Raw genomic sequence first — 26,625 nt, forward strand, 5'->3', positions numbered from 1 at the left:
TCACTGGTCACCTGGCGTCAGATGGCAGATTTTGACACTGGAGTCTGGACTAAGCCAAAACCCAAAGCCTGGATATAGTGGCTCAGTGAAGGTGGTGTTGAACTTGTGCAGGATGGTCATTGTGTGTGAGACGCTATAAAACGTCAGAGAGCCAGCAGGCCAGTCCAGATACACACCTATTCTAGTGCTGCAGGGGGCTTGGATTACATTCATCTGGCTGTTGTGACACACAATGTACTGGGAATAAGAACACCTCAGACTCCAGGACTTGTCGTTGATTCCAAGGCCGCTATCTCGTTCCCAGGCTTTCCTGTTTAGTCCTAAATATGCGACTCCTATTGCCACCTGACTTCCACGCCACTCCACCTCCCAGTAAAAGCGACTCCCAGTCAGAGCCTCTCTGCACAGAACCTGCTGCAAGCTGTCAAATCGGTAAGGATGATCAGGGTATTTGTGTTTTGTTCCATCACGTGTCACCTTCTTGTCCCCTTCAGACAGAGACAGCCATTCATTTGCGGTGTTGATGTCCAGTGTGAGTGGACAGAAGTCTGAAAGGAGAGAAAAGTAAATGAGTGAGGAAATCTAGGAGTGTGTAACAGGAATGGGGGCGGGGCACAACACAGACAATTAACAAGAACCAATCAGGAGTTGCGCTGACGTGACTCAAACGTGCCATAGATAGTAAAAAGCTCATCTGATTGGACAAATTCTATGAGAATTAAAAATCAAATTCTGGAATTATGACTAACGGACACCATTGCGATCAGAGTTCTAATAGACTGTCCACACTGACCACTGCCTTTATTAAATGACACTTTTTATTGCCACAGTCCACCTCTTTAACTTAAAAACAATCCACTGTCACACTTCATCACAAAACTGATTTCACTTTCCTCACAATAAACCTCTCATCCTTGTTCTGTTCTGTCCATTCCCAGTATTTTGCTCTTCCATTTCTAGTGAACTACTAAATGTTTAGGGGTCACCCTGCAGGTCATGGATATATAGAATATGAAAGTAAAAAATCTAAATAAAATATGAACTGTATGAGACAAGATGGCCACTGAGTGTTGAGAGATGTGAAGGTCATGAAGAAAATCACCATGGAGTGAGCCGAAGCTGCTCGCTCAGTAAAGGAGACGATTCATTCAGTAGAAAGTAAGTTTAAATTCAAAAGACGTGGTTGAAAATAATAAGAAATGTAAAGAAGAAAAACTGAACCAACAAAACTCAGGAGAGCATGATGGCCAAGGGGTGGGAGCTGCTGCCTCACAAATTCAGCTTCATGACTTTAAATTTGGCACCCTGTCATTATTTTTGTCAGGTCTGCATGTTCTTCTCATGTCACTCCTGGTTTTCTTCACACAGTCGTACTTGTTGGGTTAATTGGCGACTCTGAATTGGCCTTGTGTGGTTGTAACTGTGTGAGCACCTGACTTAACAAAATGCAGCCTGAACTGGATCAAACCAGTCTGACAAAGTTGAAATTAAAATCATTTTAATGTAAACCTATCGTTGCCATGATGGTCTGCGGACCTGAACTGACCAGCTGATGAAGACAATCAGTCATCAGGTCACAAATTCAATTTTTTTAATTTCATAAATCAGTAGACTAAAAAAACAGCCTGAGGATGAGTCTGTCATTCTGAAAATGTCTGACATTCTGAAAATGTTAAAGATTATTTCCATGGTACAAAGAAAAGATGGTAAAATGCACAACGTTTCAGCTCTATATTCTTCATCAGGTTTCACTTTGCAGATACACGCTGACACAGCCCATCATGAACTCTATTCTGAGAAAGTGACACTGGAAATCAGCACATGACTTACTGCAATTTGTTTGATTTTAAGTAATAGTTACAATTCACCGTATTCTATATTTTTATCATTCTGTAGAATGCCTATACGTATATATACAGTAATCCCTCATCGATCGCGGGGGTTGCGTTCCAGAACCCCCCGCGATAGATGAAAATCCGCGAAGTAGAAACCATATGTTTGTATAGTTATTTTTATATATTTTAAGCCCTTATAAACTCTCCCACACTGTTAACATTATTAGAGCCCTCTAGACATGAAATAGCACCCTTTAGTCAAAAGTTTAAACTGTGCTCCATGACAAGACAGAGATGACAGTTCTTTCTCACAATTAAAAGAGTGCAAACATATCTTCCTCTTCAAAGAATGCGTGTCAGGAGCAGAGACTGTCAGAGAGAGAGAGAGAGAGCGAGATTAAAGCAAACAATCAAATAATCAATAAGTGTGCTTTTGGAAGCACCGCGATAAAGCGGCCGGCATTTCTTAGAGGTGCGTCCGTCCGTATCCACTAGGCAAACAGCTTCTGTGCAAACAGCACCTCTGCTCACACCCCTCCGCCAGGCAGAGAATGTCAGAGAGGGTGAGAGAGAGGCAGAGACAAGCAAACAATCAAGCACCGCTCGGGAAGCACATCGTATATCATTGAGGAGTTTTAGTTAATATGTAATACATGATCTGATTGGGTAGCTTCTAAGCCATCCGCCAATAGTGTCCCTTGTATGAAATCAACTGGGCAAACAAACTGAGGAAGCATAAATTAAAAGACCCATTGTCCGCAGAAATCCGCGAACCAGCGAAAAATCCGTGATATATACTGTATTTAGATATGCTTACATTTAAAATCCGCGATAGAGTGAAGCGCGAAAAGTCAAAGCGATATAGCGAGGATTACTGTATATATATATATATATATATATATATATATATATATATATATAGTGACAGATTAAGGGTTTGCTCGCACCCTTGTACCCTCAGACCACACGTCAGTCACCAGATAAAAGTCCAAATAATTATTTATTATAATAATAATGTGCACAAAGCACGCTCCTCTCCACAATTCTCAAATAAACCAACAACAATACTAAACAATCCTCCAATCTCCCAGACGCTTAGCCACCCTGCCTCCCAACTCAGCTCGCTCTCTGGGAGCTTCCATAGTCCTTTTATACTCCCTGACCCGGAAGTGTTCCCTATCCCCAGTCCATGTGATTCTCAATCACTTCCGGTCAGGTAAAAGTTCTTTCTTCAACCGAGTCCGCCGCTCTTCCTATGACGAACCTCCGGGTCACAGGGCACGAAGAAGCCCTCGGTCCTCCCTGCAGCTCCCTCCTGTGGCACCCATGGCATCCAGCAGGGCTGTGCATAAAAACCACATTGTCCATGATGCCCTGCTGGTCTTCTGGGGATCTCCATGCTGCAAGGAGGGCTCCATCTGGCAGCTTGGGGGTATTGGCCGGGATGAATGGCTGGCCATATCTCACAATATACTATATATATATATATATATATTATATTGTGGAATATGGCTGGCCAGTCAGCCCAGCCAATACCCCCAGGCTGCCAGGTGGAGCTCTCCCTGCAGCATGGAGGTGCCCCAAATACCATCAGGGAATCATAGACAGTGGAGTTTTCCTTTACAGCCCTGCTGGATACCTTGGGGGCCATCAGAGGACGCTGCAGGGAGGCCCAGAGACTCTTACGTGCCCTATAACCCGGAAGTATGTCTTAGTCACAGCGACAGCAGGAATGACGTACTTCCGGGATGAAGACGAGGACTTTTGATCTGACCCGGAAGTAATAGGAGGTCACGTGAACTGAAGGATCGAAAACACTTCTGGGTCAGGAAATATAAATGGACTGTGGGAGATCCCAGTCATTGAGCTGAGCTGGGTGTAAGGGTGGCAACGCGTCTGGGAGTGGAGGATTGTATCGATTATTGATAGTGTATTTGTTATTGTGTTTATTATTAGAGTATTGTGGAGTGGAGGGTGCTTTGTGCTCTTATTTTTAATAATAAAATAATAATTGGACTTTTATCTGGTGTCTGACGTATTGTCCGAGAGTTCAAGGGGACAACAGGGCCCCCTATCTGTCACTATATATATATAAAATGGTGGAGGATGTCGTAATTGTTTTGTGCTAAGACCATTCAGTTCCTTTAATGGTATGAGATGTGAACTTTAAAGACATAATCATTATCAATTTTATTATTAAAAAAGAGAAAAAGAGAATGGAAAGCCAAGACTGAAAGCAACAGTGTAAAGATGAACACTGGAGGTAGGATTTGTGTACAGGTGGACTTGGCATAGTCGGCATGATATTTGAATTCCTGTGAGTTCACTTCACCTTTAAGAGACTCAAACCTATCAGAGTGTGTTGATGCTTCGTCTCAGACCTTCATCACTTTCAGTTCTTACACTTTCACATCATAATCCTGACCTTTGGATATTTAAAGAGTAATTATTTCTATTGTTTTGATTCTTTCAGACAAAGCACAAACTCACATCGTAAAAAGTCCTCCCTACTGTAAGGCTCAGGAGAATGAAGGGGGTAAGCTGGAGCTTCACGACCTGAAAATAAAAAGCAAAGAGAAGAATGGGATTGTGTGGTGCTACTTTAATTCTTAAACACTGACTTTAAACGCTTTAATGTAAAACACAACATGACAAGCAGATGAAACACAGACAATAGCAGTGCAGTGACAATCCATTAGCCCTGCTGTATACACACATACAACTATATATAAGGGCCATTAAATTACTTTAAAATGAATATTAGAATATTCAAATTGAAAACAGGCATATATTGAGACTTGCTTTAATGTGGCTTAAAAACCTGAGTTCTACATGTCCATTTGTAGCTAATGTGCTGTTCTTTTATAGTTAATCTCTTTACATTTTTTCTTGTTGTTTGTTTCTTTAATTTCATCACTTTGTGTTCACAGTGCCCAACATTTTGTGAAGTCCTTGTCACTCGGGAAAACTGTGTCTGTGAATCCAAAGTCACACTTGAACACACCACAAGGGGGCACTGCAAGTATTAAGTGACCAAATGAAAGAGAAAGCCAAGCTGAGCACACGGCCTCTGTCTGCCTGTGACGCACACGAAATCACTCGCCATGCCTCAGACTTGCTCAGCTCAGCTCTTACTCAGCATTTCTTCTCTTCCGTTCTTTCTTCTTGTTGTTTATAGAGACCACAAGACATCACATCCCTTACTCGCGTCTCTGTTATATAATCTGAGGTAAATTTTCTAATATTAGTTAAATTCTTAAACACTTTTTACAAATACAGTGCACATAGAATAAAACAGAACACAAATTGAGTTGTAACGATGATAGAAACAGCACGCGGTATACAGACATAGACATATGCAGTACAAATAAGGGTTGAGCAAAAACGTAACTTCATGTATCAAATGTTAAAAATAAATGTGTTTTAATATATTAGAATATGAGTTCAAAATCCTGGGTGCTATGTTCACATTCATATTACTTGTGTTCTTCTGTATATTTTATTAAAAGATAAGTTTGGTGTTTTTCATGTCAGAATCATTTCTTCACAATCATGGTGTATATTAATTTGAAATTGTGTCCTAAAATTAAGATGTTTTTATATATTAAAAAAATCCTTGTCTGTTCTTATGGTTTACAACTGGCGTTTAGGGTACACAGATCGATATGTGATAGAAAAGGTCTTAAAACTTAACAAATACCTCTATAAATCAAGTTAAAAATGTTTTTGAATAATGATCCATGTCTTGAGGTAACACACGTATTGCAAAACAGTGTGTCCATTATATTTTAAGAAGGAAAAAAACAAACATTGTCGTGACATTCAGCTATTTTAAAATGAGACCGTGGCATCATTCAGGACGAGGGGCATCAACTCACCTCAGAAAGTCATTACCAAGTGGCATTACAGAATTTATTGAATGTTAATTCCCAGATTCAAATCACTGTCTGTAGACAAATAGACAATAATAACTGAAAAAGGCACACTTATGATCACTTATGTTCTTACATTAAACAGAAGCCTATTACATTATTTTCATTGCCGCTAACATGAACTATGAGCTCCTTTTTCTTCTGCCCATCTCTGCCTCACTCTGGTCACTCGGGGTCTCGAACAACAACCCGCATGCCACTCTTTCTACTGTCTGTTCCTCGGCAGCTGCCCGTCAGGGCCAGTGGACTCTACCAGCTGAGTGATGCATCTGAAGTGCTCCCTAAGTGCTACTTTAGTCTGTGTGCCTGTGTGTGTAACTACAAACAGCACAAAGGGCGAGGGACTGGGGGGAATCAAAATGTCAAGAAACACAAAGGAAAATGACAAGGAAAAAGAAAAACCAAAAGAGGCACAGAAGTGCTCCTAACAGCAGTTAATCTGGAGTGACAGCCGTGTTAATTACGAAGTGGTGTAAGGCCTGGAGTTGTACCCGCAGACTTCCTATCTTTAGTGTGATCTTTGTCATCATGTTCTCAGATAACTGTAGAGTAGCTAGTGTCTGGCCAGAAGAGCCACCCCATGAAACATCACAACAGTCAAATACTTTACATTGTGCTGGGATTCATCCAGCAAACTGAGACGCCATCTTAAGTAGAACATCAGAACAATCTGGATGAGAACAGGCCATTCAGCCCAGCAAAACTCGCCGTTCATATCCACTTAATTCTTCCAAAATAACAAGAAGTCAATTATTTATTATTTGGAGAAAACAGGTTTCAATAAATAAGAAATGATAAAGATTAAGAGCTAAATCTGTGTCAAAGACCACAAATAAATGACAGGAGGATTAGGAGAAGTCCATTTTAATCATTTTACTCCAGTGGATTCCGCATTGCTTTCCTTATATGGGGGTTAAAGGTTAAAAGGATAGAGCAGAAGATGAAGGGGAGAAGACTCCAGTAAGGAGAGACAACTGAGATGGGAGAGGATTAAAGATGGAGAAGGAGCCAAAGACCAAAAAACAGAAGGAAGGATATGGAGGTTGAGGGGACTAATAAGGAGATGTCAGAAGTAGAAGGTGATGGAAAAGACAGACAAACCTGCACTCTGGATAGTCTGGGCAAGGAATACCAGAGGGAAAGCAGAATTCAACACCAGTCATGGAAATAGTTTGATTTCTGTGAATCCTGATTTACTTTAATTTGACACTAATTCTTCTTTCTGAAACAGACCTCAAGTTTAATAAAATACAAATCGTTAAAGACTAAGGGCTAAATCTGTGTCACAGAACACACCTAAATAACAAACTAAATTTCAAACTTTTCTAGTTTAGAGGATTCAGCTTTGGTTTAGTTAGCGGAAACCCTAAAGGGTTAAAGGGATATGGAGAGGATTAGAGATAGAGAAGGAGAATAAGACCAAAAAGCAGATAGAAGGATGTGGAGGTGAGGAGCAGTAAGGAGATGTCAGAAACAGAAGATGATAGACACAAGAGACATACCTCAGCTCTGGATTGTCAGGGAAACAAGAGGGACAGAAAAAGAAGAAGAAGAGGAATTCAGCACTAGTTTAGCACTCACTTAACACTAGAATTACCAGAACCTATGAGAAAACTCGTAAATCCAGCCCACCTTAAATCCGTTCGCACCTCTTCATCAGCGTCTTTTGTCCTGTAAATGTGCCGATTAAGACAAGCAGCAAGCAGCCTGTTATTCCATTCCCCACCGTCGCAGAACATTCACAAACTTCTCCCAGCTCGTGCCTTGTTTGATTATCCGCCTCTCCTGATCTGATTCAAAGTAACAGCACCAGCATAAATTTACACCCGATCTGACGTTGTTCATTTTCAAATAATATTGCATTAGTGCTATGATGTTTTCTGATTGGTACTATTCAGGTCATAAAATGATTTCTTCATAATGTCACATATATTGCCTCTTTCTTTCAGGTGTGTATCACAAGTCAGCAAATCTTACTTCTACACCATGGAAGCTGTTGTACCATCCTTGAACCTTTTGTGAAAGTGTTTATTTGATCTTTGGACTTCGGGTTTCACACATTCTATAGTTTATGCCTACATTTTGTAACATTTATTACTAAAATATGAAAACGTTTCTGTTTTAACAATGTGTTTATACAGATTATTGTAGAAACGGAGCACAAGTGAAATGCATGTGTTCCAAATAACGATCTATTATTTCCACTGTAAAACTCCAGCACTTAACTCCCTGCTAATCAAACAAGGCATGAGCTGGGAGAACTTTGTGCACGTTCTGCGATGATGGGGGCATAGAATTGCAGGCTGCAATACTTTCTCACCTAACAGGTCTAAATGCTAAAATAGTATTTTTACAGGAAACCCACTTACTAAGTAAGGATCAGTTCCGGCTGCAAAAAGACTGGACTGGCCAAATGTTCCATTCTAGTTTTACAAAGAAAACTAGAGGGGTGGGAATTCTCATACATAGAACAGTACCATTTGTAGCATCAGATGTAGTATTGGATCCTGAAGGGAGATATGTGATGGTCATGGGAGACTTATCTAACTGTAAAATGATTTTGATAAATGTTTATGCACCTAATGTTGATGATAAGGAATTTATACAAAATTTATTTGCATCCATTCCCAATCTGAACACTCATAAACTTATAATGGCTGGGGACTTTAATTGTGTTCTAAATCCACTTTTAGATAAGACTTCCTCCACAGGGGAACGGCAACTAACACCGCAAAGATAATTACAAAGTTTATAACTGATCACAACTTATCAGATCCCTGGAGGTTTTAAACCCAAATTCAAGAACATATTCTTTCTACTCACCAGTACATCATTGCTACTCAAGGATTGATTACTTCTTTATAGATAATAACTTCTTGCCTAAGATTAAATCTTGTAAATACGATGCTATTGTTATTTCAGACCATGCTCCATGATCTTGGAGCTGAAATTACTAAGCCCCATACACTCACCCCGCAGATGGCGCCTCAATCCGCTTCTATTAGCTGACGAGAATTGTACTGAATTTATATCCAAACAAATCGAATTCTTTCTAGAGACAAATACATCCCCTGAGATCTCTGCAGGAATACTCTGGGAAACTCTTAAGGCCTTCTTAAGAGGACAGATTATCTCATATCTTTCCCACAGAAATAAATCCGCGAAGAAAGTAGCAGAGATAAAAAGCGAAATTACTAAAATAGATGAAGAACATGCCAGACTACCAAGCGAGACTCTACATAAGAGGAGGCAGGCTCTACATTCAGAATTAAACCTCTTGACAACTAAAGAAACCGAACAACTAATTTACAAATCCAGACATCATTATTATGAACATGGAGAGAAAGCTAATAAGCTTTTAGCGCAACAAATTCACAAGCAAGATGTACGCAACGCAATCTCGGAATTACTAACACTAACGGAGATAAAATCATCGAACACAAAAATATAATGTACACTTTTAGAGACTACTATAAATCCCTATATACTACTGAGTTTAAAGAAGACAATATACAATCTAATGCATTTCTGGATAAATTACAGATACCACAAATTGACGCTATTAGTGTGGAGGAGCTCGATAAACCTCTGTCATTATCAGAATTACTGGATGCTATAAAGTCACTCCAAGGTGGAAAAGCAGCAGGCCCTGACGGCTACCCTGCAGAGTTTTACAAGAAATTCTCCGCTCAGCTAGCTCCCTCCTATTAGCAACATTTACAGAAGCCAGAGATAACCAATCTCTTCCACAAACCTTTCGCCAAGCACTAATCACTGTCTTCCAAAACAAAATAAGGACTTATTACAATGTGCATCATACAGACCAATTTCACTTCTGAATAACGACGTTAAAATACTCTCTAAAATCATAGCTAGAAGGATGGAGAAAGTGCTCCCTCAGTAATATCACAAGACCAAACTGGATTTATTAGGGGCCGACACTTATCTTCAAATCTTCGACGCCTGTTTAATGTAATATACTCACCAACTAAATCAAACACCCCAGAAATATTATTATCATTGGATGCAGAAAAGCATTCGACATGATTGAATGGAAATACCTTTTACTATTTTGGAGAAGTTTGGGTTTGGCCCAACATTTGTGCATGGATTAAATTACTGTATACTAACCCAGAAGCTTCAGTTTGCATCAATAACATTTGCTCAGACTACTTTAAACTAGAACGTGGCACAAGACAAGGATGCCCTTTGTCACCACTGCTGTTTGCAATTGCCATTGAACCACTGGCAATACATTGTCGAAATACTGATCAGATAAAGGGGATTAGCAGAGAAGGACTGGAACAGAAAATCTCATTATATGCAGATGACATGGTACTGTATATATCGGACCCAGAAAATTCTGTGCCTGCAGTCTTAGCAGCACTCACAGAATTTCAAAAGCTCTCTGGTCTCAGAATTAATCTGAATAAAAGTGTACTCTTTCCGTGAATTTCAAGCATATAATATTAGATTAGACACCCTTCCTTTTATCATTGCAGAACAGTTTAAATACCTCGGGGTAAACATCACAAGTAAACATAAAGCTCTTTATCAACAAAATTTCGCGTCTGCATGGAAAAAATTAAACAAGACTTGCATAGATGGTCAACCCTTCATCTCACACTAGCTGGAAGAATTAACACTGTTAAGATGAATATTCTTCCTAAGCTCCTTTTTATTTCAAAACATACCAATATACATTAATAAATCGTTCTTTAAGCAATTAGATTCAACAATAACCTCATTTATTTGGAATTCTAAACATCCACGCATCAAAAGAGCGACTCTACAAAGACAAAAGGCAGAAGGGCATGGCTCTACCTAACTTCCAGTTTTATTACTGGGCAGCAAATATACAGTCGATAAGAACCTGGACACAAATAGAAGAACATACACAGGCATGGACCGCAATAGAAGTAAAATCCTGCAGTACTTCTTTGTATTCCTTGCTTTGTGCTCCAATAAACACACGCTATCGGCAATACACTAATAACCCAATTGTGCTCCACTCACTTAGAATCTGGAACCAATGTAGAAAGCATTTTAAGACGGAGAAGCTTCTTTCTGTGGCACCCTGCAAAAGAACCACCTCTTTCAACCCTCACAAACATATGCAGTTTTAATATCTGGAAAAATTTGGAATTAACTTGCTTAGAGATCTTTATATAGACAACGCCTTTGCATCCTATGAACAATTACATTCCAAATTTAACATTCCAGCTACAAATTTCTTTCACTATCTTCAAATCAGGAACTTTGTTAAACAGAACCTTCCAGATTTTCCTCATCTTGCACCCTCATCCACGCTGGAAAAATTATTGCTCAATTTCAAGGAGTTAGACTCCATCTCTACAATATATAAAATCCTTTTACAATCCCTTCCTTTCAAAGATCCAAGAGGACACTGGGAAAATGACCTCTCAATTAATATATCAGAAAAGGAGTGGAAAGTAGCAATGCAGAGAATTCACTCAAGCTCCATATGCAAAGCATACAATTATACAACTCAAAATTATATATCGAGCACATCTGTCTCGACTAAAACTCTCCAAAATGTTTCCAGGGCATGATCCAACCTGTGAACGCTGCAAAAGCCCCAGCCTCACTAGGTCACATGTTCTGGGCCTGCTCCAAATTAACATTATTCTGGACAAAAATTTTTAATTACCTCTCAGACAGTCTTGGACTCACAATCCCTCCTAACCCATTAACAGCTGTGTTTGGGGTTCTTCCAGAGGGTCTTAAAGTGGAGAAAGACAAACAAATTGTGATTGCATTCACTACACTGTTGGCACGCAGACTTATTCTGATAAACTGGAAGAACCCAAACTCTCCTCTTTAAGTCAGTGGGAAACTGATGTGTTATATTATTTAAAATTGGAAAAATCAAATACTCAGTTAGAGGATCTGTGCAGACTTTTTCAAAACATGGCAGGATCTAATCAGTAATATTTTGAAATGATTTTATAAAGCACAGAGAATTTGTTGATTTAGGTATTTTTAAAAGCCTTAAATTTTACACCGTTTGGCTTGCTCTCTCTCTCAAGGGTGGGGATCGATCTGTTCTTAGCATAATTCTTTTTTTTTGTAAAAACTTGATTGCTATGTATTGATTGTAATAAAATTAAAAAATAAAAATAAAATTAATAAAAAAAAAAAAAAAAAAAAAGAATTGCAGGCTGCTTACTGCTTGTCTTAATCGGCACATTTACAGGACAAAAGATGCTGACGGAGAGGTGCAAATGGATTTAAGGTGGGCCAGATTTACGAGTTTTCTCGTAGGCTCTGGTAATTCTAGTGTTAAAGAACTGCTTTATATATGAATGTAAATAAAAATCTGAAACTGCTGGTTGAAGACCTTAGGTCTGAACGGATCTCTAAATGGTCAACTGCATAGATTACTTCTCCTATTTTGCTGTACCATAAGAGACCTCTCCAATGATGGTGGAGACCATCTTTTAAAAATCTAAATATCCCAAAGTATTTGTTTACTCACTTACTACAGGGGTGACAGGAGGCCTGAAGTCAAATTAGAGCTAAACGAGCTGAGGCATTCTATTGCTCAGTCTGTCCTGAACCTATCTGGCATCTAACATGTCCCTACAGTTTCCTCATCTTTACCATCACAATATATGAATTAAAAAATTCTCTCTAATGTCAGTGGGAGAAAAGACTCTGAGCAAATGATGCCATGCATATGAAACACATGAGCCTGACGAAGAAGAACCAGAAAAACGTTTAATGTGAACAGGTAATGTCTAATCCAAGTGAACCAATGCAATGGACACATGAGGACTGACAGTCCGAATGTGAAGATGCTGTTCTCAACAGAAATGTTGTCAGACAGCTGAATGCTGATGTCGTTTTTAATGTTTAGCTAGCCACCATACCACATGTATTTCAGAACAAGTCATCCACTTGGATCTAACCATGTTTGGACCTGGCCAGTACTTGGACAGCAGACCATGTAGGAAAAAGCTTGGGTTGCTGCTGGAAGAGGTGTTGGTGAGGGGTGCTTACACTGTGGTCTGAGTGTTGATCCCAATGCCTGAACGCAATGACAGGGACACTGGGCTGAAAAAATGGTGCTATCCTTTAGATAAGATGTGAAACCAATCTTCTGAGTTTCTGTGGTCATAAAACATCCCTGGACATCTTTTGTAAAGAGTGGAGAGAATCCCAATGTTTCAGGCTAAATTGTCCACCACAGCCTAGCCATTCTGGCCTCCAAATCATCCCCTAACTCTAGCTGGCTAACTATCTCTCTCTCATCCCTTCACCACCTAATGACTAATGTCTAGTGAGCACAAAGTGGATGCTGCACATTGGTGGTGGTTGAGCTGGCTCCCCCCTCTCCATGTAATGCACTTTGAGGGTCTTGAAAAGCACCATATAAACACAATGTCTTCTATTGCTGGAGATGGGAGATGAAGGGATGTTTTGTCTGAGAGGAGGGAGGATGGAGTTTTACCAGAAGACCGCTGGGGTCTTGTTGGAGGGAGGAGGATGTCATAACATTGCTGCCATAAAATCAGTAAACTTTAATGAACGTGAACTGAAAACACTATAGTGAAGCACATTGATATTTATAGCAGCTGATTCAGATTTCATGATATTTCAAAGCACTGATAATGATGATGATCTTAATTTTATTCCATTTATGTCTTAATTGGTCTAAAGAAAGGAAAACTTCATTGCTCTTCGTTGAGCAGACTTGACCAGTACTTATCAGTAGCACCTGATGACACCGACACTCTCGAATCAATAACACAATGTCTTACCGGTATTTCTGAATGGATGAATAGTAATTTTCTCAAGTTAAATAAAGAGAAAACTGAAATTTTATTGATTGGCAAAAACGGATTCAGTGAGGTTATCAGAAATAAACTTGACGCATTAGGATTAGAAGTTAAGACGGAAGTAAAAAACTTAGGGGTAACCATTGACTGTAACCTGAATTTTAAATCGCATATTCATCAGACCACTAGGACAGCATTTTTTCACTTAAGAAACATAACAAAAGTTAGACCTCTTATATCATTGAAAGATGCTGAGAAATTAATTCACGCGTTTGTTTTCAGTCGACTAGATTACTGTAACGCACTCCTCTCAGGACTACCCAAAAAAGACATAAATCGTTTGCAACGAGTGCAGAATGCAGCTGCTAGAATCCTAACTGGGAAAAGAAAATCCGAACACATTTCTCCAGTTTTGATGTCACTACACTGGTTACCTGTGTCATTCAGGATTAACTTTAAAATTCTGCTTATGGTTTATAAAGCCTTAAATAATCTCGCTCCATGTTATATATCGGAATGTCTGACACCTTATATTCCAAATCGTAACCTTAGATCTTCAAATGAGTGTCTCCTTAGAATTCCAAAAGCTAAACTTAAAAGAAGTGGTGAGGTGGGCGGCCTTCTGCTGTTATGCACCTAAAATTTGGAATAGCCTGCCAATAGGAATTCACCAGGCTGATACAGTAGAGCACTTTAAAACACTGCTGAAAACACATTACTTTAACATGGCCTTTTTATAACTTCACTTTAACTTAATCCTGATACTCTGTATGTTCAATTCATCATAATAACTATTCATGGTGGCTCTAAAATCCATACTGACCCCTACTCTCTCTTCTGTTTCTTTTTCCGGTTTCTCTGTGGTGGCGGCCTGTGCCACCACCAACCTACTCAAAGCACCATGATGCCCCAGCATTGATGGACTAAAAGCCAGAAGTCCACGTGATCATCATCATCAAGTCCTTCCATGAGAACCCTAAATCCAAAGAGGACTGTTTCATTATGATAGGTAGATTGCCCAGAGGGGACTGGGCGGTCTCATGGCCTGGAATCCCTGCAGATTTTATTTTTTTCTCTGGCCGTCTGGAGTTTTTTTTTCTGCCCCCCCTGGCCATTGGACCTTACTCTTATTCTATGTTAATTAATGCTGACTTATTTTATTTTCTTACCGTGTCTCTTATTTTTCTATTCTTCATTATGTAAAGCACTTTGAGCTACATTTTTTTGTATGAAAATGTGCTATATAAATAAATGTTGTTGTTGTTGTTGACCAGTTGATTTCTGTTCATTATTTGTTTTTCTTCAGTCACAATAATTAAATTAAACTGATCATAATGTCAAATAAAAAGCAGTTTTTAAGAGAGTATACAGAAAAAGGGACTTATGAGAAGTCTAATTTTTTGTTAAAAATTTCAAGAACTGTAATTAAAAGAAATTGTTAATGATGAGAGTGTGATATCATTTAACTAGCGAATGTAACAAAAACTTCTTGATATCAAAGGTGGAGAGATGAATGTTAAAGCTCAGGCCTTCTTCATGCACCTCACCTCTTATTGTTATTCTGGTCCTTCTGATGGACTTTAACAACACAACAGTCGCCGTACCTGATGTTAATGTCTTGATGTCCCACTGGCTGATCTTCTCCAGACTCTTTTTCAGACATGCCAGCTCCTTTCTCAGGTCCTCACAAGAGAAATCAGCAGTGACAGTGAAGCTGAGTGAGTCTGCATTAGCAGGAAGAACACAGCGAGATGAGAAATTCTGTATGATAAGGAAAGAGGGAACAGTGAAAAAAAAAAGAAAGGTTTGTTAGGAGAAGCTCTTCTGAGTTAAGGGATCTGTGTGGTGAACAGTTGACTTGCCTTTAGGAGTAACAGGTGATTAAAACACTACATGTAAAGCGTCTCCAGATCCTGGTAATACTTGTTACGTTGTATGGTTTCCTGCGTGTTCCCGGGTCATGTGACGTTATCTGTGTGCCCCTCTCCTAGTGTTCATTGAGAATATCTGTGAGTGGAGGTGAGCACGCTGTACTCTCGAGTTAATTCAAATATCGGAAATTGCTTGAATTTAATTTTATTTTCTTGGAGGCAGGTATTACAATATGATCTTTTCGAGAATTTTAAATTAATTTTGGTTTTGTGTTAATGTGAACATTTAATGGCCTTTCATGTATCTTTTTTATTAACTTTTCTTGTTGTGGCATAATGTCTTTTTCTTTTTTTACCTGCTGACATTTTAAGTTATTAATTGTGCTGAACAGTTCATGATTATTTCAGTTATTAATACTACTGTATGTGGACCTGGCATTGAGAGGTAAGTCATCATCATTGTGTGTCCATCTGTGTGAATTGTATGGACAGAACTCAGAAATTTGTGTTTTTGTGTTTTGTTTCTTCACATTTCAATCAGTTAACAATTATGAATAGACAAAGGAGCTCGGTGTTGTTGCCTTATTTCTTTTATGGATTTTGCACCAAAGCTTCAGAGGTTCATGGGAGTCAAAGCCCAAGCACAGCAGTACAACGTGTGCAGTCAACATCGGTTACACAGAAGGTGAGAGCTTCCTTCATTCATTTATTGGCTATTTATGAACAAGAATTTCATTGTAGTTTCACATAATACTGTATATCATCGACTTTGACTTTCAAAAAGCTTTTACCACTGAGAGGCGAGTCACTGGATAGCAGGTAAGGGGACTGAGGGTGCAGTGGGCAGGTGGGTGCAGAACTGACTTGGCACACAAAACAAAGCATTGAGCTTTTTATAGTTAAATTAAATGTAAAGACTTTCACATGCTATTTAATATAATTATACAATGAAAGGCCTGCAGCTAGAAACTGTACATGATGATCAAGATTTGGGAGTCTCCATGTGGACATCCTCGTCCTCAAGCAGACGGAGTAGAGAAGACAAGAGGGAGGCTGAGATATATGGCGCCCACTATGTGTGCAAGGAGGGAATTTCAGTAACCTGCAGAACACACTGGTGAGTCCACATCAGGAGTATTGTGTGCAGTTTTTGTTACCAGATTAGACAAATGACCTAACAATACAAGAGAAACTCAAGAGACGAGAGACGAGAATGGACTGTGGGGTCTGAGCTGTGAGGAAATGCTGAAGGGTTTGAATCTCCTTAGTTTAAGAAAAGAAATGTGAGGAGGCAACAAGACAGAAGTGTTTAAAGATATGAAGAGAGTCTGTGTCATCTTTTATTACAACTATTTTTTTCTCCAGCCGTCTGGAGTTTTTTTTTTGTGTTTTCTGTCCACCCTGGCCATTGGACCTTACTCTTATTCTATGTTAATTAATGATGACTTATTTTATTTTCTTACTGTGTCTTTTATTTTTCTACTAGCAAAATACCCGCGCTTCGCAGCGGAGAAGTAGTGTGTTAAAGAAGCAATGAAAAAGAAAAGGAAACATTTTCAAAATAACGTAACATGATTGTCAATGTTATTGTTTTGTCACTGTTGTGAGGGATGAGTGTTGTTGTCATATATATATATATATATATATATATATATATAAATATATATTTACACACACACAAACATATATATATACATATCTATACATATACACATACATATACATACACACATACATACACACACATATATACACACAAATACATATATATATATATATATATATATAGCAGAATACCAGCCCAGCAGAGAAGTAGTGTGTTAAAGAAGTTATGAAAAGAAAAGCAAACATTTTAAAAATAACGTAAGATGATTGTTAATGTAATTGTTTTGTCATTGATATGAGTGTTGCTGGTATATATATATATATATATATATATATACACACACACAGACACATATATAAACATATATATACATATAAACATATATATAAATATATATATATACACATCTATACACATATATATATACAGTTATATATATACACATATACACACACACATATATATACATACTGTATATACAACATATACATATCTACATATATACTGTATATACACATATACATACAAATCTACATATATATATCTACATATATATATATATTAGGGGTGGACTCGATTAAAAAAATTAATCCAATTAATTAGAGGCTGTGTAAGAATTAATCTTGATTAATCGTATGTAATCGCACACGAATTTGCCCCAAATCGCAAATGTTTTTTTTTATTTAAAACGGTTTTAGTGGGCTTACAGAATCAAATAATAGACATGGACATGAATATTGTAAACTGAAGCTGTTTTAATTTCTGAAAAAAAAGCCTTTAAACTGCATTTGAATTCAAAACAGAAACAAAAATATCATCCCTGGTTAAAATTGGGCAGACTTAAAAATAAAGTGGTAGTTTAAGTACTTTAAGTACATTTTCAGAATAGTATTGTCTTTAAATAATAATAACCAAAATTTCACCATAAAGTGCAGTTTTTCTTCTTAAAAAAATAAGTCAGAAACATAAAAGGTAATTTGACCAGCTTACTCTTTAAACTCTGAGTAACATTAGCCAAAATTATTTTGTACATTAGGCTAAAACAGTGTGATCATTGAACATTTTGTAAGTAGATGTATTTAGAATTACTAACGGTCACGGAAGTCCAATGATCCCCAGTAAGAGCCACAAAGTCCGCTTTCTGTAATGCATCTAATTTTGCTTGCTTTTCAGTGTGCACAAAACCATACTTTTATCAAGGCTTCGCCGGTAGTCGAAATGATCAGTCGAGGAACGCGCTTTATTCGACTCTAACATTTTTGTAGCTGTGATGTGTGCATCAGTGTAATGGATGTACCAGGAAATCATGCATTGACAAAAGTTCCCGTTTGCTTGGAATTGAAAGTGTGATTAAATGCGTTATTTTTTAACGCGTTATGGAGTACATGCATCGAAGCTTCTCAACTGTGCTTGTGCTAAGAAAGGGAACATTTTAAAAATAACGTAACATGATTCTGCGTTAACCTAATATTTTTTCATACGTCCCAAACCAAGGAGATGCGAAGGTAAAATGAATCGGGTAGCATGCGTACATAGTCAGTACATCCCTCTCGGGAATTGAACCTCGGCGCTAGAGGCTTAAGACTCTACAATTGCCACAGCGTGTGGCTTGTCTATGCTAAAGTATGTATTGTAGATCAGGGTATATATATACATTTATATATATACCCGTGTATCGCAGTGGAGAAGTAGAAGTTATGAAAAAGAAAAGGGAACATTTTAAAAATAACGTAACATGATTGTCAATATACAGTAATTGTTTTGTGAGTGTTATTGAATGTTGCTGTCATCAAGGATTTGATTATCATTATTTCTTTCAATCAGGCTCGTATTTGTAGGATGTGTTCAAGTTACATTCCGTGTTTGTCAATCGTTGTAAAGATAAGCGGTTTCATTCATCGATTAGTTCCTTACTGCATCAATAAACAGCTCGTCTTCCTTTTTATCTGTGATGTGACAAACTGCATGCACGGGTTTTTTTACGCTGTCTTCCTTTTGCAGGACATTCACTTTTTCCACCGTGTGCTTTGTTTCGCAGTAGCTGCACTTATGAATATGATTCTATGTATAAGACGCTTCATATTTTTTGCTGCCTTCTCAATTGTGTAATTCGGTTTTTGTTCAGCACTCTTTGGAACTGTTGCTTTTGTCTGTGCACTGCGCCAGTTCACGGAGCCGCTTGGTGTTCTTGCATCGAAGGTTCCCAGCTGTACTGGTGCCATCTCGTAATGTCAGCTAAGACCCGCACTTAAAACTTTCTCTCACAGTTTCAATGAGTTTGTGCCAAACACCACCCTGACCATCTCATCTTCCTCTGCATAAGCACAGTCCTTCACACGTGAATATTTACCGGCAGTGTTTGTATTGGATTGCCGCTGATGGACGGCCTTATATGGGCAGGCACTAAATTACAAACGCTAGTGGCAGCCTGTCTATGAACTTAATTTAATATAAACTTACGGTTCACGCCGTGCTTTGTTTCCGCAGTAGCTGTACTTATGAATATGCTTGTATGCATCATTTGCTTCATAATGTTTTTCTGCCTTCTCAATTGTGAAATGGCGTTTTGTGCTGATCGCTGTTTGGAGTTCTTCCTTGTGCTCTACGTACTTACGTAGGAGGCGTGATGATGTCACACGAAACTCCGCCCCCCGCGGCCATCTCCAACTCAAGACTCCATTACATTATATGGGGAAAAATAGCTTCCAGTTATGACCCTTATGCGTAGAATTTCGAAATGAAACCTGCCCAACTTTTGTAAGTAAGCTGTAAGGAATAAGCCTGCCAAATTTCAGCCTTCTACCTACATGGGAAGTTGGAGAATTAGTGATGAGTCAGTGAGTGAGTGAGTGAGGGCTTTGCCTTTTATTAGTATAGATTCTTCATTATGTAAAGCACTTTGAGCTACATTTTTTGTATGAAAATGTGCTATATAAATAAATGTTATTGTTGTTATCTTTTATTAAACATCACTTTTGAAATTGAAGTTCCTGAAGAGTAAATTGCTCCACATGGAGACCTGTAGATACATGGAACAAGTTACCTTGTAGTGCAGATGACACAACAACATTTTTGACAATATTATTCAAATGTGAACAGACGTTCTGTGTTGTTCTGATTGGCCTGTTCTTATCATGTTGTAAAAAACTTCTCAGATCTTTTGAGTGTTCCTTTAAACGTTCTCTGGTCCCAGACTCCCCAGTCTGCTCAGATTATCTGTGAGGTGGCCCTCTCACCTGCAGGAAGTGGACGTGGTCCTTCGTTTCTAAAAGCTCCATCAGCTCAGTGTATCTCCTCTTCAGCTCCTCGATCTCCTTTTCCAGTCGCTCCATGACTCCTTCAGCCTTTTCCATTTCTCCCTTCTCTTGTTCTCTGATCCTCTCAGTCACTTTCCTGTAGGCCTCTTCAATGCAGTGAATCAGATCAGTGAAGCTCTTCTCATTCTCCTCTAATTCTCTTTCTACAGAGACCTGATTAGTTTGAAAAAGACATCAAATTGAGTCACCTAATAAGAACCACCAGTCACAAGACACTGCAGTTGGTGTTTAGATGTTGTGAAGGACAATTTAAATAGATGGGCATCCTGGATGAGGGACCACAATTATTCAAAGTGTTGGGTGGCTGCAGCTCTCTTCCAGTCCTCCCATTTGGGCACCAGCAGGATGGTACGATGCACTGTATGTATTCTGAACATGAACAACTAGGTGCAAAGCTGAGGGGCAGACAGGTGGGTTATATCTGAGGCTCTGCCTGTGCCCTATGCCAGTCCAAGTAAGACTGAGGAGATTAGGAGGCTAATCTCATACCAGCACTCTTGGTGTACGATGAAGGGGTCAGGATGGGTGAGGAGCACTAATGTGAGCTTAGCATGTGTCACAGTTAAATTATTGGAGCTAGTTATTAACTAAAATTCAGTGAGCAGTCAGCATGGGCTTAGACGGACTGGGGGTCTCATGTTTCATTAACATGCAGGAATTCTATTAGACATAACAAAAGCAAACAAGCCTAGAAACATAAACCACCACAGAGGTTGGTCTGTCAGGACGGCTCTCCTTCAGTCACTTGCCCTTCCTCAACTGTCACCTCTGTGTGTTGATTGGACTTCACAGAGTTGAGTGACGTGTTGTGAACTGCACTGAAGACACACATGTTGGTCCAGAGCGGCTGTATTTACTATTTTAGGACAGTAGATGGTGCTAGACCAGTTAGTGTGATTCTGTAACCTAATAAAGCAGAAAACTGCTCAAGAATGAGAAGAACAGAAAATGTGCTGAATAGACTAAGCTGAAATCCTCAAGAAAATGAGGAATGGAAGGAGATCTCATAAACGAATTCTGGCAGCATTGGGCCTAATGCAGGAAGCAATCCTGGACAGTGTGCCAGTCCTTTACATGGCAGGTCCTGCACAAACCCACACTGGCAATCATGAAGGGCCAATTTTAGAGTCAATGGCAATTAACCAAATGGACAAGTAGGGTTGTGTTATAACAAATGGAGTAGCAATAGAAAACCGTCGGGATGCTGGAAGAAGGGATAACCTACTCAAGGACAGTGATGGATGACAGTGGATCAGAGAGGCAGCAGAAGAAGTGACCTCTGGACCACCTTACTGTCCTGTGTCATAAAATATTAAAGCTGGTGGAGATGCACACAATCAATTAGTGGAGCACCTTAAGTTATCTCTGATTAATAAAACATGGAGTACTGGCAGCAGTGAAATGTCAAGGAGGACACAATACAACATCTTCTCTCTGTCCCCCTTTTCCTGTCCCTACACGTCATTACCAGTGAAGTTCTGCAGCTCTTCTGGTTTTAGTTTATTTCTCCTCACTTTGATATGAAGTGTCATTTTAATTCCACTCACCTCTATCTGTTCCATCGCCCTCCTCGCCTCCTCCAGTGTCTTCTCTCTCTCCGCAAGTCTCTTCTTGATTTCACTCAGCGTCCCCTCCAGCTGGTTCTGTTTGTAGACACAAGAAGACACATACGTGTGGTCTTAGCCGAGTTCAACGTCACTTTTTGATTTCATTCTCTCTTTATAAGTCCTGTCATTCATTTTATGTTTCGTGACACGACTAATGACTTTTCTCACACTTGTCTTCATGTTGACACAGTGAGTGACACACAGAGATTTAATTTAACAAAAATAAAGAAAAAAAAAGGTCAAAAGAAAGGTTTAATGTGACAAACTGAAGATGGAGTTTGGGCCTGAAGAGAATAAAGAAGACAGTTTGAAGACTGGTGTGTGAGGTATGTAGATCTCGAGATTTACAGTAGAAGACTCAAATGATTGCTGTCTTCACTTCATTTTTCTTGTGTCTCCTTAAAGTTATCGTTAAGAGTTATGCGTCAATTCTACAGTTTTGACACCTGAGGATTTCAAATTTGTTTTTAAGAAATTAGTGTTAAGGGAGTTAAATGACTTCATTTTACTGACACCTTTACCCAAGACAACATATAACATTTGACTCCGTTTCTTTCTGGTGAAGTGATTTTCTGAGTCACACTGTGGTGTCAGTAGATGGATTTGAACGCACAGCCTCAGGGTTTGAAGTGCAAAGCCTTAACCACCAAGCCATCCTCCTTTCTAAACAGCTGTGGTGTCTTTTTCAGTGCCATTTTGTTTTCTCACAGGCATAGCCATTTTGTGTCTTCCTTCCAATGTTGTGGTGACCCGTTGTAAGGGGTGTGGCCTCAGAGGTCATGACCTGTGACTCATCTGACAGACGGCCAGGGCCACTGCCCGTCCAGGATGCCCCTTCTGCTTATAATCCAGGGGAACAGTCATGGGCTGCACAATACCTCCCTCGGCTCACTAGATGGTAGCCCTCCTGGGTGGCAGTGGTGCCTCAGATTCCAGCAGTGCTCCATGGAAGATGGGGTCCTCCACAGCCCTGTTGGGACCCAAGGTGGGCACCAGGGGGTGCTGCAAGGGTTCCTGAGCCCATTTGGGCGGTTCTTCAGCCACACCCGGACGTGCAACTGGAAACGGGTGATCAAGCACCTGGAGCCCTTCCGGGTGGACTATAAAAGGAGCCAGCAACCACCACTCCAGGAGCGAGAGTCAGGATGAGGAGGACAACGCTTGTCAGGAGGAGTGGTGATGAAGAGTGTGTGTTTGTGTTGGTGTATTTGTTTAGGACTTTGTGGGACTGTGTTGTGGCTGAGGGGCACAGGGGAAAACAAGTCCAATTCAGCGATACTATTCGAAATGTCGTCTATGGAGTATTCTGCTTTCCGCACTCGCTGTGATCTCTTGCCAGCTATCAATGCCTTTTTTGCTGCCGTTTGCTCCTTGCTACTCACGCTAGTGTAGGGAATCTCGGACAAACCAATGAAGATAACTTTCCTTCTAGCAAAGGGAGTCCAACTAAAACATAACAACTGGTTTTGTCACCATTTATAGTTGATTACCACCATTAATCCCCCCTTTTGACAACCCTGAAAGAGTTAAAGAGAAATTCATACATGAGCATATGAACAAAAAGGGAAGGAGACCCAGTGCTATTACATTTGTGCTTGATTTTACCAAGGGGGCTCTCCCAGCTCTTCCAATCATGTTTGTTTCACCAAGAGGCCATGTCACCTGCCTGTAGGTCGTCAATGAACTCAAGAAGGTAAAATCAGATGGTGAGGCCATGAAGGTTGAGAAACACAGAACAAGAGGTGACAGTATTGACTTGAGATGAAGAATTATTGAGTCATGGCTTCTGTTAATGAGGCTGATATAGAGGAGTGTAATATTAGTGGTTACACCTGCTTCAGGAGAGATAGACAAGGAAGGAAAGCAGGGAGTGTAGCACTATATGTGAAAAGTAACAGTCAGGCCCATGAATTTAAGGTGGAAGAGGAGGATGAGTCAGAGTCTCTGCAGGTTAAGCTAGTAAGGAAGAAAGCCAGAGTCGTGTTTATCGGAGTTTGCTACAGGGCACTATGTCCTGAAATTTCAGACAACAGCATATTATTTAAACAAATAAGACATGTGCAATAAAGAGGATGTAGTAATCATGGAGGAACGTGAACTGTCCAGTGATTGGGAAGCTCCCATCACAAATACAAAAGAGGGATCAGAAATGGTGCTGATGGCAAGTGACTGTTTTTCTCACCCAGTTTGTCTCGAGCCCAACACGACAGGAAGAGTTAAAAAAAAATATTCAAAAGGTCAAAAGAGAAACCAAAATAAAATGTTAGTGAGGTCAAAGCAAACATCAATTAATGAAGTACTACTGCAGTAAAATGACAATAAAATAGAATTTAAGAAACCTCAGGGACACAAAAGGAGAAATCTTTGGAAACAAAAAGGAAATGAACTGAGCAAATGTGGTCACCCAGGTGTTTGTAAAGCAAGAAACAAAAGGAATGTCTCGTAAAAAAGTAAAAACACACTCTGAGTTCATAGATTTTAAAACAGATCAGTCAGATGTGCTTCAAGTTTGAAGACAAATAAAACCCGAGGACTTAATGGGATTTTACCGATTGTATTGAAAGCAACAAAAGACGTCATCCATTAACTCTTATTATGCCGATAACATCTGCATAGCCGTGTTCACCTCTGAATTGCATTGCCTTTTATCAGACCTCACTGCAAATTATTATCGTGTTGTGTTGATGGTTGATTTTAATATTCATAAAGATGTGGAAATTCACACCTTTAGCAAATGTTTACACGCCTGCTGGACTTGGTGGGGTTTGCGAAATGTTTGAAGGTCAGAGTCCACCTCGCAATCAGACATTGGGCGCCATTATCAGTCAGGCTGTTGACATTGAAAGTGTTTTATTAGTCCAATAAATTCTGTCTTACCTTGGATGAAGGTGTCTGCTAAATTAATAATAATACTAGTACTACTACTATATCTACTACTTCTACTACTATTGCTAATAATGCTTATTTAATACTAATAATGAAATGACCTCTGATCACTAATTAGGTGTGTGATTACATAAATATTTATTAAGGTGAGATCATCTGTACTACAACACTGCCCAAAATTGTATTTAGGAATCTTAGACTTTCAAAAGAACAATACAGACCGAGTGACACGTGTCTACAGCAAGTCTCTTAACTCTTTCAGGGCGGATGTCAGCTTTTGTCAAGCAGAGGGGTTGAGGGTGGTAATCAACTGTAAGCAGGGACCAAACCCGCCATTGTGTTTTAGTTCAGCTCTATTTGCTACAAGGAAAGTTATCTTTGTTGATGTGAATGATATTCCCTGCACTCACGTGAAAAGCAAAGAGCAGATCAAAGTGAATGGGCAAAGCAAAATACTCCATGGATGACGTTTTGCATATTATTACTGAGTTGGACTCTCCGATTGTAATACAAGGAGTCAAAAAAGAATGTGAGGTAGCAGCATCAGCTGATCGTGGTGCTGAACACTTTAATTTAGCTGACACACCTACACCAATGTTTGCCTGGGAGGACCACCACTTACAACGACAAGAGGTACAAAGCAGATTGCATGGCATTGCACTGTGACCACTGCTGCTGCACCCGTCCCACGAAAACAGCCTGCCAGCCAGCCTGCCACACTCCAGCCAGCTGTTCTGCCACCCGTGAATGGCTTGACCTGCAAGAGACTGCAAACTGGTGGCCACAGAACTCAGCAACAGACACTTTGTGTGGATTTATGTGTGAAACAATTGCTTTGAGTGCTTTTTAGAAATCTTTGTTTTTAGGAAACAATATTCAGCCCTTGAAGAGTTAAAGAGGCCTGAGACTCTCACAATCCAAGTGATCAGAGCACAAAGCAACTCCGCTCGGTTTAATAAGACCCCTTAGCTCACTTGACTGTCCATGGATAACACTGAGGATCTCATCCTGGGCTGTTTCCTGCCTTGAACCCGGTCTCACCAGGATAGGCCTCAGCTTCCAACTATCTTACAGAAGAACATTTCGCTTCTCAAATGGAGGGGTAGGTTTCTCATCAGATTACATTTAATTTTCAAATGCTTTAACTCTTGTGGTTTATTTTATTTCTATGAATTACTCAACTCTACTCACCTCTTTTTCTTTTCTTTCCCTCGCCAGCTCCACCTTTTCATGGCCTTCATGTTCATTTGCCCCACAGACCAAACAGATACACATATCATCAGTTTTACAAAATATTTCTAAAATTTTCTGATGTTTTGCACAAAATTTGTCCTTCAGATTTCCATCAGGATCAGTCAGCTTGTGGTCCTTCCAGGCTGCTAATTCATAGTGAGGCTGCAGGTGAGTCTGACAGAAGGAGATCATGCAGGTCAGACAGGACTTCACTGCTCTGAACTTCTTCCAGTACAGAAGTCACAGTCCACGTCTCCAGGGCCAGCGTAGTTCTGAGACTGAGGAGGACTAAGTCCCATCTTCTTTAATTTCTGGATCACTTCATTGAGCAGAGGGTTTCTGTTAAGCTCTGGCCTTGTGGTGAAGGTGTGTCTACACTGAGGACAGCTACACACTTAGCTCTGATGCCAGCAGTCCGTGAGGTACTTCAGACAGAAATTGTGACCACAGGGGATGAAAACGGGGTCACTAAGGATGTCCTGACACAGCGAGCAGGTGATCTCATCCTGTAATCCAAACAGATGGGCTTCAGCCAT

The 26,625-nt window shown here is 39.6% G+C and overlaps 1 pseudogene; it reads right to left on the reverse strand.

Moving 5' to 3' along the window:
• On the reverse strand, positions 1–26,625 carry LOC120524121 (annotated as a pseudogene).

Source organism: Polypterus senegalus, chromosome 2, assembly GCF_016835505.1.
Source record: "Polypterus senegalus isolate Bchr_013 chromosome 2, ASM1683550v1, whole genome shotgun sequence".
NCBI lineage: Eukaryota > Metazoa > Chordata > Cladistia > Polypteriformes > Polypteridae > Polypterus > Polypterus senegalus.